This window comes from Hyperolius riggenbachi, chromosome 5 (genome assembly GCF_040937935.1).
Source record: "Hyperolius riggenbachi isolate aHypRig1 chromosome 5, aHypRig1.pri, whole genome shotgun sequence".
Lineage (NCBI taxonomy): Eukaryota > Metazoa > Chordata > Amphibia > Anura > Hyperoliidae > Hyperolius > Hyperolius riggenbachi.
The window spans coordinates 303873758-303888379 of NC_090650.1; the positions used below are offsets into that span (position 1 = coordinate 303873758).

The window sequence follows — 14622 nt, forward strand, 5'->3', positions numbered from 1 at the left end:
TTACCTTCTGTGTGTCCAGAGTGTGAGTTTCTCTAACTTCTTAGTCACTGGCATTAGGAACAGCTGAAGACTTGGGTCCACTTAGAAATAGAGGAAAACTAAAGTTTGCTTTCTTAAAACAGAAAGTATTTGCGATAATTCAGGATGGAGTGAGCTCCAAGATGTCTCCCAGTACATCACTGCTATATATACACATACATACATACATACATACATACATACATATATATATATATACACACACACACAGTGGTGTGAAAAACTATTTGCCCCCTTCCTGATTTCTTATTCTTTTGCATGTTTGTCACACTTAAATGTCTCTGCTCATCAAAAAACCGTTAACTATTAGTCAAAGATAACATAATTGAACACAAAATGCAGTTTTAAATGATGGTTTTTATTATTTAGTGAGGAAAAAAAACTCAAAACCTACATGGCCCTGTGTGAAAAAAGTGATTGCCCCCCCCTTGTTAACCTCCTTGGCGGTTAATTTTTTTTTAAAAAAATGGGCAAAAATCCTTTTTTTTGTATTTTTTTTTTGTTTCATGTAAAGCTACCAGAGTGGTAGCTACATGAAACACCACTAGAGGGCGCATGTGGCCCTCTAGTGCGATCGTCGCCGGCATCAATAGCAAACAGGGGAGCGCGTATATAACGCGTTCCCCTGTTTGGCTTCTCCTGTCGCCATGGCGACGATCGGCATGACGTCATGGACGTCAGCCGACGTCCTGACGTCATGCGCACTCGATCCAGCCCATAGCGCTGCCCGGAACTCATTGGTCCGGGCAGCGCAGGGCTCTGGCGGGGGGGGGCCCTCTTTCGCCGCTGCATGCGGGCGATCGCCGCAGAGCGGCGGCGATCGAGCTGTGCGCGCGGCTAGCAAAGTGCTGGCTGCGCGCACAGCACTTTGAATGGGGCGAATCGCCCCAGCAGGCCCTGAGAAAGCCTCCGGCGCGGCATAGCCCGAGCTCAGCTCGGGCTTACCGCCAGGGAGGTTAAAAAATAACTTAACTGTGGTTTATCACACCTGAGTTCAATTTCTGTAGTCACCCCCAGGCCTGATTACTGCCACACCTGTTTCAATCAAGAAATCACTTAAATGGGAGCTATCTGACACAGAGAAGTAGACCAAAAGCACCTCAAAAGCTAGACATCATGCCAAGATCCAAAGAAATTCAGGAACAAATGAGAACAAAAGTACTTTAATTGAGATCTATCAGTCTGGTAAAGGTTATAAAGCCATTTGTAAAGCTTTGGGACTCCAGCGAACCACAGTGAGAGCCATTATCCACAAATGGCAAAAACATGGAACAGTGATGAACCTTCCCAGGAGTGGCTGGCCGACCAAAATTACCCCAAGAGCGCAGAGAAAACTCATCCGAGAGGCCACAAAAGACCCCAGGACAACATCTAAAGAACTGCAGGCCTCACTTGCCTCAATTAAGGTCAGTGTTCACAACTCCACCATATGAAAGAGACTGGGCACAAATGGCCTGAATGGCAGATATCCAAGGCGCAAACCACTTTTAAGCAAAAAGAACATTAAGGCTTGTCTCAATTTTGATTAAAAAAACATCTCAATGATTGCCAAGACTTGTGGGAAAATACCTTGTAGACCGCCGAGACAAAAGTTGAACTTTTTGGAAGGTGTGTGTCCTGTTAAATCTGTCGTAGAAGTAACACAGCATTTCAGCAAAAGAACATCATCCCAACAGTAAAATATGGTGGTGGTAGTGTGATGGTCTGGGGTTGTTTTGCTGCTTCAGGACCTGGAAGGCTTGCTGTGATAGATGGAACCATGAATTCTACTGTCTACCAAAAATTCCTGAAGGAGAATGTCCGGCCATCTGTTCGTCAACTCAAGCTGAAGCGATCTTGGGTGCTGCAGCAGGACAATGACCCAAAACACACCAGCAAATCCACCTCTGAATGGCTGAAGAAAAACAAAATGAAGACTTTGGAGTGGCCTAGTCAAAGCCCTGACCTGAATCCTATTGAGATGTTGTGGCATGACCTTAGAAAGGCGGTTCATGCTAGAAAACCCTCAAATAAAGCTGAATTACAACAATTCTGCAAAGATGAGCCGGCCAAAATTCCTCCAGAGCGCTGTAAAGACCCGTTGCAAGTTATCGCTTGATTTCAGTTATTGCTGCTAAGGGTGGCCCAACCAGTTATTAGGTTCAGGGGGCAATTTCTTTTTCACACAGTGCCATGTAGGTTTTGAGTTTTTTTTCTCACTAAATAATAAAAACCATCATTTAAAACTGCATTTTGTGTCCAATTATGTTATCGTTAACTAATGGTTAACGGTTTTTGATGAGCAGAAACATTTAAGTGTGACAAACATGCAAAAGAATAAGAAGTCAGGAAGGGGGCAAATAGTTTTTCACACCACTGTATAATATATACAGTGGAGGAAATAATTATTTGACCCCTCACTGATTTTGTAAGTTTGTCCAATGACAAAGAAATGAAAAGTCTCAGAACAGTATCATTTCAATGGTAGGTTTATTTTAACAGTGGCAGATAGCACATCAAAAGGAAAATCGAAAAAATAACCTTAAATAAAAGATAGCAACTGACTTGCATTTCATTGAGTGAAATAAGTTTTTGAACCCCTACCAACCATTAAGAGTTCTGGCTCCCACAGAGTGGTTAGACACTTCTACTCAATTAGTCACCTTCATTAAGGACACCTGTCTTAACTAGTCACCTGTATAAAAGACACCTGTCCACAGAATCAATCAATCAAGCAGACTCCAAACTCTCCAACATGGGAAAGACCAAAGAGCTGTCCAAGGATGTCAGAGACAAAATTGTAGACCTGCACAAGGCTGGAATGAGCTACAAAACCATTAGCAAGAAGCTGGGAGAGAAGGTGACAACTGTTGGTGCGATTGTTCGAAAATGGAAAGAGCACAAAATGACCATCAATCGACCTCGCTCTGGGGCTCCACGCAAGATCTCACCTCGTGGGGTGTCAATGGTTCTGAGAAAGGTGAAAAAGCATCCTAGAACTACACGGGAGGAGTTAGTGAATGACCTCAAATTAGCAGGGACCACAGTCACCAAGAAAACCACTGGAAACACATTACACCGCAATGGATTAAAATCCTGCAGGGCTCGCAAGGTCCCCCTGCTCAAGAAGGCACATGTGCAGGCCCGTCTGAAGTTTGCCAATGAACACCTGAATGATTCTGTGAGTGACTGGGAGAAGGTGCTGTGGTCTGATGAGACCAAAATAGAGCTCTTTGGCATTAACTCAACTCGCTGTGTTTGGAGGAAGAAAAATGCTGCCTATGATCCCCAAAACACCGTCCCCACCGTCAAGCATGGGGGTGGAAACATTTTGCTTTGGGGGTGTTTTTCTGCTAAGGGCACAGGACAACTTAATCGCATTAACGGGAAAATGGACGGAGCCATGTATCGTGAAATCCTGAACGACAACCTCCTTCCCTCTGCCAGGAAACTGAAAATGGGTCGTGGATGGGTGTTCCAGCACGACAATGACCCAAAACATACAGCAAAGGCAACAAAGGAGTGGCTCAAGAAGAAGCACATTAAGGTCATGGAGTGGCCTAGTCAGTCTCCGGACCTTAATCCAATAGAAAACCTATGGAGGGAGCTCAAGCTCAGAGTTGCACAGAGACAGCCTCGAAACATTAGGGATTTAGAGATGATCTGCAAAGAGGAGTGGACCAACATTCCTCCTAAAATGTGTGCAAACTTGGTCATCAATTACAGGAAACTTTGACCTCTGCGCTTGCAAACAAGGGTTTTTCCACTAAGTATTAAGTCTTTTATTGTTAGAGGGTTCAAAAACGTATTTCACTCAATGTAATGCAAATCAGTTGCTATCTTTTATTTAAGGTTATTTTTTCGATTTTCCTTTTGATGTGCTATCTGCCACTGTTAAAATAAACCTACCATTGAAATGATACTGTTCTGAGACTTTTCATTTCTTTGTCATTGGACAAACTTACAAAATCAGTGAGGGGTCAAATAATTATTTCCTCCACTGTATATATATATATATATATATATATATATATATATATATATATATATATATATATATATATATATATATATATATATATATATATATATATATATCTCTCTCTATATATATATATATATATATGTTACGGCCAGAACCCGAAGTGTGGCCACTTCTAGTTCTGGCCGGCCACTTCGGGTTCTGGCCGGCCAATGCGCGAAGTGGCCGCAGCGCAGCGGCCAATGTTAGAAATGGAATGTTTCCTTTTATTATGAATGTAGTTTTCCGGCCGTCTCTGGCCAAAATGTAGCAAAACAGTTCGTTCATTAAATGAAATTAAGCTGGCGGCTCCGCCTCCTCTCCTCCGCCCCTGCCTCTTCTCTCTCTCTCTTCTTCGGGCAGCCGGCGGGGACACGCGTGTCCCCGAGAGTTGTTCGTGGCGGCAGGAAAGCAGAGCTGGGAGGCTGCAGACATTGCTTCTGCCGGCACCCACTCTGCAGGGACGAACGACAGGATTGCCTGCCGCAACGAACGACCCGCTGCCAGTATCGGGGAGAAGAGAGAGAGGCAGGGGCGGAGGAGAGGAGGCGGAGCAGAAGCCGGGCGGCTTCATCCTTCTACATTGCCGCCAGCTTCATTTCATTTAATGAACAAACTGTTTTGCTACATTTTGGCCAGAGACGGCCGGAAAACTACATTCATAATAAAAGGAAACATTCCATTTCTAACATTGGCCGCTGCGCTGCGGCCACTTCGCGCATTGGCCGGCCAGAACCCGAAGTGGCCGGCCAGAACTAGAAGTGGCCACACTTCGGGTTCTGGCCGTAACATATATATCTCTATATATCTATATATCTATATATCTATATCTATAGCTCTATATATATCTATATATCTATATCTATATCTATATCTATATCTATATCTATATCTATATCTATATCTATCTATCTATCTATCTATCTATCTATATATATCAATATATATCTATCTATATCTATATCTCACTCTCTCTCTCTCTCTCTCTCTCTCTCGATAGATTATATATATATATATATATATATATATATATACAAACATATATATATATATATATACAAACATATATATATATATACAAACATATATATATATATACAAACATATATATATACATATATATATATACACAAACATATATATATATACAAACATATATATATATATACAAACATATATATATATACAAACATATATACATATATATATATATATACATATATATATATATATATATATATACATACACACACACACACACACATATTACACATATACAGTGGAGGAAATAATTATTTGACCCCTCACTGATTTTGTAAGTTTGTCCAATGACAAAGAAATGAAATCTCAGAACAGTATCATTTCAATGGTAGGTTTATTTTAACAGTGGCAGATAGCACATCAAAAGGAAAATCGAAAAAATAACCTTAAATAAAAGATAGCAACTGATTTGCATTTCATTGAGTGAAATAAGTTTTTGAACCCCTACCAACCATTAAGAGTTCTGACTCCCACAGAGTGGATAGACACTTCTACTCAATTAGTCACCCTCATTAAGGACACCTGTCTTAACTAGTCACCTGTATAAAAGACACCTGTCCACAGAATCAATCAATCAAGCAGACTCCAAACTCTCCAACATGGGAAAGACCAAAGAGCTGGCCAAGGATGTCAGAGGCAAAATTGTAGACCTGCACAAGGCTGGAATGGGCTACAAAACCATTAGCAAGAAGCTGGGAGAGAAAGTGACAACTGTTGGTGCGATTGTTCGAAAATGGAAGGAGCACAAAATGACCATCAGTCGACCTCGCTCTGGGGCTCCACGCAAGATCTCACCTCGTGGGGTGTCAATGGTTCTGAGAAAGGTGAAAAAGCATCCTAGAACTACACGGGAGGAGTTAGTGAATGACCTCAAATTAGCAGGGACCACAGTCACCAAGAAAACCATTGAAAACACATTACACCGCAATGGATTAAAATCCTGCAGGGCTCGCAAGGTCCCCCTGCTCAAGAAGGCACATGTGCAGGCCCGTCTGAAGGTTGCCAATGAACACCTGAATGATTCTGTAAGTGACTGGGAGAAGGTGCTGTGGTCTGATGAGACCAAAATATAGCTCTTTGGCATTAACTCAACTCGCTGTGTTTGGAGGAAGAAAAATGCTGCCTATGACCCCCAAAACACCGGCCCCACCGTCAAGCATGGGGGTGGAAACAGTTTGCTTTGGGGGTGTTTTTCTGCTAAGGGCACAGGACAACTTAATCGCATTAACGGGAAAATGGACGGAGCCATGTATCGTGAAATCCTGAACGACAACCTCCTTCCCTCTGCCAGGAAACTAAAAAATGGGTCATGGATGGGTGTTCCAGCATGACAATGACCCAAAACATACAGCAAAGGCAACAAAGGAGTGGCTCAAGAAGAAGCACATTAAGGTCATGGAGTGGCCTAGTCAGTCTCCGGACCTTAATCCAATAGAAAACCTATGGAGGGAGCTCAAGCTCAGAGTTGCACAGATACAGCCTCGAAATTTTAGGGATTTAGAGATGATTTGCAAAGAGGAGTGGACCAACATTCCTCCTAAAATGTGTGCAAACTTGGTCATCAATTACAAGAAACGTTTGACCTCTGTGCTTGCAAACAAGGGTTTTTCCACTAAGTATTAAGTCTTTTATTGTTAGAGGGTTCAAAAACTTATTTCACTCAATGAAATGCAAATCAGTTGCTATCTTTTATTTAAGGTTATTTTTTTGATTTTCCTTTTGATGTGCTATCTGCCACTGTTAAAATAAACCTACCATTGAAATGATACTGTTCTGAGACTTTTCATTTCTTTGTCATTGAACAAATTTACAAAATCAGTGAGGGGTCAAATAATTATTTCCTCCACTGTACATATACACACACACACTGTATATATGCAGAACTAGAGCAACTGGAGATGTAGGAGTGACCAGGATGTATATTATAAGTTACTAGCAGACCTAAGCCTGTTTCAAAATGGGCTCTAGGTCTCTCTCACACCGCCACCACCATCTCGTGTCAGTGCGCATGCGCGCATCCACACGCACGCCTGGCCCGTCCTCCTCCAGTCCAAACGGCTGTCCGTGCGGCACATGTGCACTAGCACAAACGCACGGACCCAGGCACACAGGGACAGGTGTTCGCAGGGACACTTGTCCATTATTACAGTGGGATGTGAAAGTTTGGGTAACCTTGTTAATCGTCATGCTTTTCCTGTATAAATCGCTGGTTGTTACAATAAAAAACGTCAGTTAAATATCTCATATAGGAGACACAACCAGTGATATTTGAGAAGTGAAATGAAGTTTATTGGATTTACAGAAAGTGCGCAATAATTGTTTAAATAAAATTAGGCAGGTGCATAAATTTGGGCACTGTTGTCATTTTATTGATTCCAAAACCTTTAGAACTAATTATTGGAACTCAAATTGGCTTGGTAAGCTCAGTGACCCCTGACCTAAGTACACAGGTGAATCCAATTATGAGAAAGTTTTTAAGGGGGTTGATTATACGTTTTCCTCCTCTTCTAATTTTCTTTGAAGAGTAGCAACATGGGGGTCTCAAAACAACTCTCAAATGACCTGAAGACAAAGATTGTTCACCATCATGGTTTAGGGGAAGGATACAGAAAGCCGTCTCAGAGATTTCAGCTGTCTCTTTCCACAGTTAGGAACATATTGAGCAAATGGAAGACCACAGGCTCAGTTCAAGTTAAGGCTTGAAGTGGCAGACCAAGAAAAGTCTCGGATAAACACAAGCGACGAATGGTGAGAACAGGCAGAGTCAACCCACAGACCAGCACCAAAGACCTGCAACATCATCTTGCTGCAGATGTTGCACTTGAAACAAAAAGAAAAACCGAGAGCCCAATATAGTGCAGTAAGTCTAACAATTGTTGGCGAAATAATTAACAGATGTGGATATACTCACAAACACAGGTTACCACATAGGCAACCACTATATATATGGACTATATACTGTGCAAATTTGGACAGAGGCGCCAGGCAGGTTAAAATGATCTAAAAACAACTAAAAAGGAGTACAGGTGGACTTACCTCCTGAAATGATGGACAATCGAGATTGTTCAAATCGCAAATAATTTATTTTGGCGTTTCGCAGGTATAATCCGCATTGCCACTATTGGACCTTTTTGAGCTTGCACTCCTTGCCTGATGAATCGGGTTATACCTGCGGAACGCGTTGCGGAGTGCCAAAATAAATTGTTATTTGCGATTTGAACAATCTCGATTGTCCATCATTTCAGGAGGTAAGTCCACCTGTACTCCTCCTTTTTAGTTGTTTTTAGATCATTTTAACCTGCCTGGCGCCTCTGACCAAATTTGCTGCAGATGTTGTCACTGTGCATCATTCAACCATTTGGCGTACTTTACACAAGAAGATGCTGTATGCGAGAGCGATGCAGAGGAAGCCTTTTCTCCACCTACAGCACAAACAGAGCCGCTTGAGGTATGCTAAAGCACTTTTGGACAAGCCAGCTTTATTTTGGATAAGGTGCTGTGGACGGATGAAACTAAAATTGAGTTATTTGGGCATAGCAAGGGGCGTTCTGCATGAAGAAAAAACACAGCATTCCAAGAAAACCACCTGCTACCTACAGTAAAATATGGTGGTGGTTCCATCATGCTGTCGGGCTGTGTGGTCATTGCAGGACTGGGAATCTTGTCAAAGTTGAGGGACAAATGGATTCCACTTAGTATCAGCAGATTCTGGAGAATTAGAATGTCCAGGAATCAGAATCAGAATGTCCAGGAATCAGTGACAGAGCTGAAGCTGGGCCGGGGCTAGGTCTTTCAACAAGACAATAACCTTAAACACTGCTCAAAATCCACTAAGGCATTCATGGAGAGGAACAAGTATAATGTTCTGGAAAGGCCATCTCAGTCCCCAGACCTGAATACAATTGAAAATCTGTAGTGTGATTTAAAGAGAACTGTCCATGCTCGGAAGCCATCAAACCTGAATGAACTAGAGATGTTTTGTAAAGAGGAAAGGTCCAAAATGCCTTCAACCAGACTCCAGACTCTCATTGGAACCTACAGGAAGCGTTTAGAGCAGGGGTCTCAAATTCGCGGCCCGCGGGCCATTTGCAGCCGTCAATACAATATTTTGTGGCCCTTGCTCGCAAAAGTTTCCTTATAGTTCGCTTCAGTGCTCCCAAGTAATCCGCCGCATCCCCGCCGTTAAACGAGGGCGGCCGTTAAACGAGGGCTGCAGAGCCCCCAAATCGCCCGGGGGGCAATCCGCTGGCATTTCCTGAAAGGGGCAGAGCTTTCAGCTTCAGCTCTGCCCCTCCTGACGTCAATCGCCACACGGATCGCCACCTCTCCCCGCCCCTCTCTGTGAAGGAAGAGTGAGAGGGGCGGGCAGAGGCCGCGATGTGCCGCGATTGTGAAATTCCTTATGCGGCCCAGCCTCATCCTGACTTTGCCTCCTGCGGCCCCCAGGTAAATTGAGTTTGAGACCCCTGGTTTAGAGGCTGTAATTTCTGCAATACTAAATATTGATTTCATTTCTTTTTTGTGGTGCCCAAATGTATGCACCTGCCTAATTTTGTTTAAACAGTTATTGCACACTTTCTGTAAAGCCAATAAACTTCATTTCACTTCTCAAAAATCACTGTGTGTGTCTCCTATATGATATATTTAACTGACATTTTTTATCGTAACAACCAACAATTTATACAGGAAAATCATAATGATCAACGAGGTTGCCCAAACTTTCGCATCCCACTGTATACAGGATTAACACTTACTGTTTGGCACATTTATATATGCAACAATCAAAGTACCCCTGAATGGGGGTAAAATCTTTAAAGTCTTTGGTGGTCTAGATTTACTTTGCCAAAGTGGCCTGGCACTGCTCGTTAGCTGTTTGCCCGGCGTAGCCCGGGTATGTATTTGGCTGGTGTCGGCTTCAACCACTTTTTCTAACCCTAACACACAATTACTCAATGACCAAGTTTGTGAGCTTTGTGGAAAAAATCTGATGGGTTGTTTGTGGCTCCACCCCCTTTTCTGAATTTGAACCCCAGTCACCCAATGACCAACTGTACCAGGTTTGATGCCTGTGGCATTAACAGTGCAAGAATGGTAGCAATTAAATATTCCCTTGAAAAGCAATACGTGAAGCTTTATACGCTTTTGTAGGCTCCACCCACTTTTCTGAATATTAATCCCATTCACCCAGTGACCAACTGTGCAAAGTTTAAGAAACCTCCCTTTAACAGTGTAAGAATGGCTGCAGTTTACATTTTCCCAGTGAAATTTGTATTTGTCTCCACCCACTGATGACCCGGCGTTGCCCGGGTGTGTATTTGACTGGTGTTGGTTCCGCCCACTTCTAACCCTATCGCATAAACACTCAATGAACAAGTTTGTGAGCTTTGGGTCTTTAGCATCAATAATTTGTATATTCCCATAAAAATTAAACAAATCAGATTGTGGATCTGTTTGTGGCTCTGCCCCTCTCCAGCATTTGAACTCCAGTCACCCAATGACCAACTGTAGCAGGTTTGAGGCATCTGCTATTACCAGTGGAAAAATGGCAACAATTTAAATATTCCCCTTGAAAATCAACAGGTGAATTTTGATTGGCTATTATAGGCTCCACCCACTTCCCTGAATATTAATCTCAGTCAACCAGTGACCATCTGGGCAAAGTTTGGGAACCCTGCCATTGACAGTGTAAGAAGGTCTGCAGTCTACATTTTACCAGTGAAATTTGGTTTTGGCTCCGCCTACTTTTTGTAACCTGGACATACAGTCACTCAATGACCAAGTTTGTGAGCTTTGGGTTTGCATCAATAATTTGTATTTTCCCAAGAAATGAAACGGCTTGTGGCTCTGTCCCCTTTTCTGAATTTGAACCCCAATGACTAACTGTACCAGGTTTGAGGCTTGTGCAATTAACAGTGCAAGAATGGCAGCAATTTTAATATTCCCCTTGAAAATAAACAGGTGATTTTTGATTGGCTTTTTTAGGCTCCATCCACTTTTCTGAATATTAATCCCAGTCACCCAGTAACCAACTGTGCAAAGTTTGAGAACCCTGCCATTAACAGTGAAGAAGGGCTGCAGTTTACAATTTCCCAGAAAAATCTGTTTTTGACTCCACCCATTTGACACAGTCACTCAATGACCAAGTTTGTGAGCTTTTGGGTTCCTGACATCAAAATTGTGTGAATGGAAGCAGTTTATCCAAAAAAAGCAAATTTGATTGGCTGTTTGTGGCTCCACCCCTTTAGTGAATTTGCACCCCAGTCACTTGATGACTGACTGTAGCAGGTTTGAGGCCTCTGCCATTAACAGTGTAAGAATGACTGCAGTTTCAATATTCCCCTTGAAAATCAATAGGTGAATTTTGATTGGCTCTTGTAGGCTCCACCTACTTTTCCGTATATTAATCCTAGTCCCCCAGTGACCAACTGTGTCAAGTTTGAGAACCCTGCCATTAACAGTGTAAGAATAGCTGCAATTTATATTTTCCCATGTAAAAAGTTAGTTGTTTTTGGGTCTGCCTACAATTTCTAACCTTGACATACAGTCACTTAATGACCAAGTTTATGAGCTGTGGGGTCTTTGGCATAAAGAAGTTGCATTTTACCATTGAAACTAAACAAATCTTATTGGCTGTTTTTGGCCCGCTCCCTTTTCAGAATTTAAACCCCAGTCTCCCAGTGACTGACTGTACCAGATTTGAGGCCTCTGCCATGAAGAGTGTATGAATGGCAGCAATGTAAATATTCCCCTTGAAAATCAAAAGGTGAATTTTGATTGGCTGCTGTAGGCTCCACCCACTTTCCTGAATATTAGTCCCAGTCACCCAGTGGCCAACTGTGTCACGTTTGAGAACCCTGCCAATAACCGAATGGCTGAAATCAATTTAAAAAATCTGATTGGCTGTTTGTGGCTCTACCCACTTTAGTGAATTTGGACCCCAGTCACCCAATAACTGACTGTATTAGGTTTGAGGCCTCTGCCATTAACAGTGTAAGAATGGTAGCAATGTAAATGTTCCCCCTTGAAAATCAATAGGTGAATTTTGTTTGGCTGTTTTTAGGCCCCACCCACATTTCTGAATATTAATCCCAGTCACCCAGTGGCCAATTGTGTCACGTTTGGGAACCCTGCCATGTAAAAAATTAAGTTGTTGGCGCCGCACACTTTCTAACCTTGACATACAGTCACTCAATTATCAAGTTTATCAGCTTTGGGGTCCTTGGTATCAATACTTTGTATATTCCCATTGGAAAATAAACAAATCTGATTGGCTGTTTGTGGCTCCGCCCCTTTCCTGATTGTGAACCGTAATCACCCAGTGACCATCTGTACCAGATTTGAGGCATTTGCTATCAACATTATAAGAATGGTAGCAGCTTAAATATTCCCTTTGAAAATCAAAAGGTGAATTTTTATTGGTTGTTGTAGGCTCCACCCACCTTCCAAATTCTTAATCTCATTCACTCAACCAACTGTGCAAAGTTTGAGAACCCTGCCATTAACTGTGTAAGAATGGCTACAGTTTATATTTTCCTAGTAAAATTTGTTTTTGGCTCCGCCCACTTTTTGTAACCCGGACACACAAACACTCAATGACCAAGTTTGTGAGCTTACAGTTTCCTGGCATCAAAAATGTGTGAATGGAAGCAGTTTATCCACTAAGGAAATCTGATTGGCTGTTTGTGGCCCCGCCCCTTTAGTGAATTTGGACCCCAGTCAACCAAAGACAGACTGTAGCAAGTTTGAAGCCTCTGCCATTAACAGTGTAAGAATTGCAGCAGTTTCATAAAAATCAATAGGTGAATTTTGATTGGCTGTTGTAGGCTCCACCCACTTTCTTGAATCCTCCTCCTTCTCCTCCTCCAGATACCCACTACACACTGAGACCTGGGTTCAAATCCTGGCTAATGTATGTAAGCTGGCTTTTAAAAAAGTACAAATCCTTAATCATGCTACTTTTTCTATTGCATTGATCATCATGGTACATGCTAGGCCAGCTTTAGCATGTAGTGTGGTTGGTGGTCTAGGGGTTTAGACAGATACCCACTACACACTGAGACCTGGGTTCAAATTCTGGCTAAGGTATGTAAGCTGTTTTGAAAAACTGCAATTCCCTACAGGATGATACAAATGGATGGATGGATGAATGAATAAATGAATGAATGGATGGATGGATGGATGAGGAGGAGGAGGAGGAGAAGGAGAAGGGGGGGGGGAGAGAGAGAGAGATTTTTTTAAAAAAATTTCGACGGAATTCCGCAGAACTTCATTAAATCCGGCGGAATTTTATAGCGACGGAATTTATCATTGACGGAATCCGTGAATTCCGGCGGAACGGAATTTGTTGGTTCCGATCATTTGCAGTGCAGGCACAGTCCAGCCAGGTGCGCTTCCACATCTCGCTCTTGTCACTGGGACCACTGAGCAGGCACAGAATGCTCCCAGTGGCAGGAACATAATTGGGAGTGCGCACACGGCCAGGCCGCACATGCGCAGTTGGCCCTGGACCGTAGGACTTTCCGGGACCAATTGCAGACAAACCGGGAGGAAGCCCCATTTTATCCCCATCTCAGGTTCCCTTTAAATTAAAGGACTTCCTAGGCGAACTTACAAATCTATTTGGTACTCACCTGGGGCTTCTTCCAGCCCCGAGAAGCAGTCTCAGTCCCTCGCTGCAGCCCGGATCCTCTTCGGTGTCCCCGCTGGGGGTACGCAATGATGGCAGCCCGCCAGCCGGGTCGGCTCTTCTGACCGGGAACGAAGAACCGACCCTGAATAAAGCCAGCTAAACAAAAACTAAATATTTAGAATTGATGACTAAAATAATTGTAGAAGACCTGGCCCAATTAAAAATTGGTGTCCATAATACTAGAAAATATCCTGCTAAACAACAAGACAGATCAAGAACACCAGCAGGGAGTTTCTGCTTCACAAAGCACCCAAAGTCAGGTTTTGTAAACATTTCTCTGAATATTACCAGACTAGAAAGTGGCTTGCTATGAAGAAATACTAAAATATACTGCCAGATCATATTAGGAATTTATAGCAAACAAGAGAGCAAGGCAGGTCACCCAGTCTAGATGAGGACAAATGAAGTAACCTATGAATGAAAGAAAATCACAACACCATAACTAGGTTTAAAGACGCGCTCAACTTCAAAATACTTCCAAAGAAAAATAATATCTGTTTCACTACCACTCATATTTCTACACACCAGAAGACAGGATATAAAGGATTTAAGGAAAACCCATAGGGAGTGAAGGCTGCCACAGTTGCATTTATTTTTTCCTTTAGGAAATAAAAATGACCATTCATTCTGACATTTGCTTGAGTGGATTATGGCACCATGGTCACACACCTTGGTAGAGGCTTGCTGCTGGTGGAAACATAAAATCAGATTTTCTCTCTTCTTTCAGATCAGTGATATAGAAAGTATTTGAAGCAGAGGATCAGCAAACACCTGGGCCCATACCATAAATACGCAGCTAAAAATCATGTCTTCAAAATGTTGGTCTTATGACTACCGACTATATAAGCAATGC

At 42.5% G+C, this 14622-nt stretch overlaps 1 protein-coding gene across 5 annotated transcripts in view; it reads right to left on the reverse strand.

Moving 5' to 3' along the window:
* LDLRAD4 (low density lipoprotein receptor class A domain containing 4) overlaps positions 1 to 14622 on the reverse strand; it is a 404941-nt gene that overhangs the window by 38495 nt on the left and 351824 nt on the right. The gene's annotated exons all lie outside the window — the stretch shown is intronic.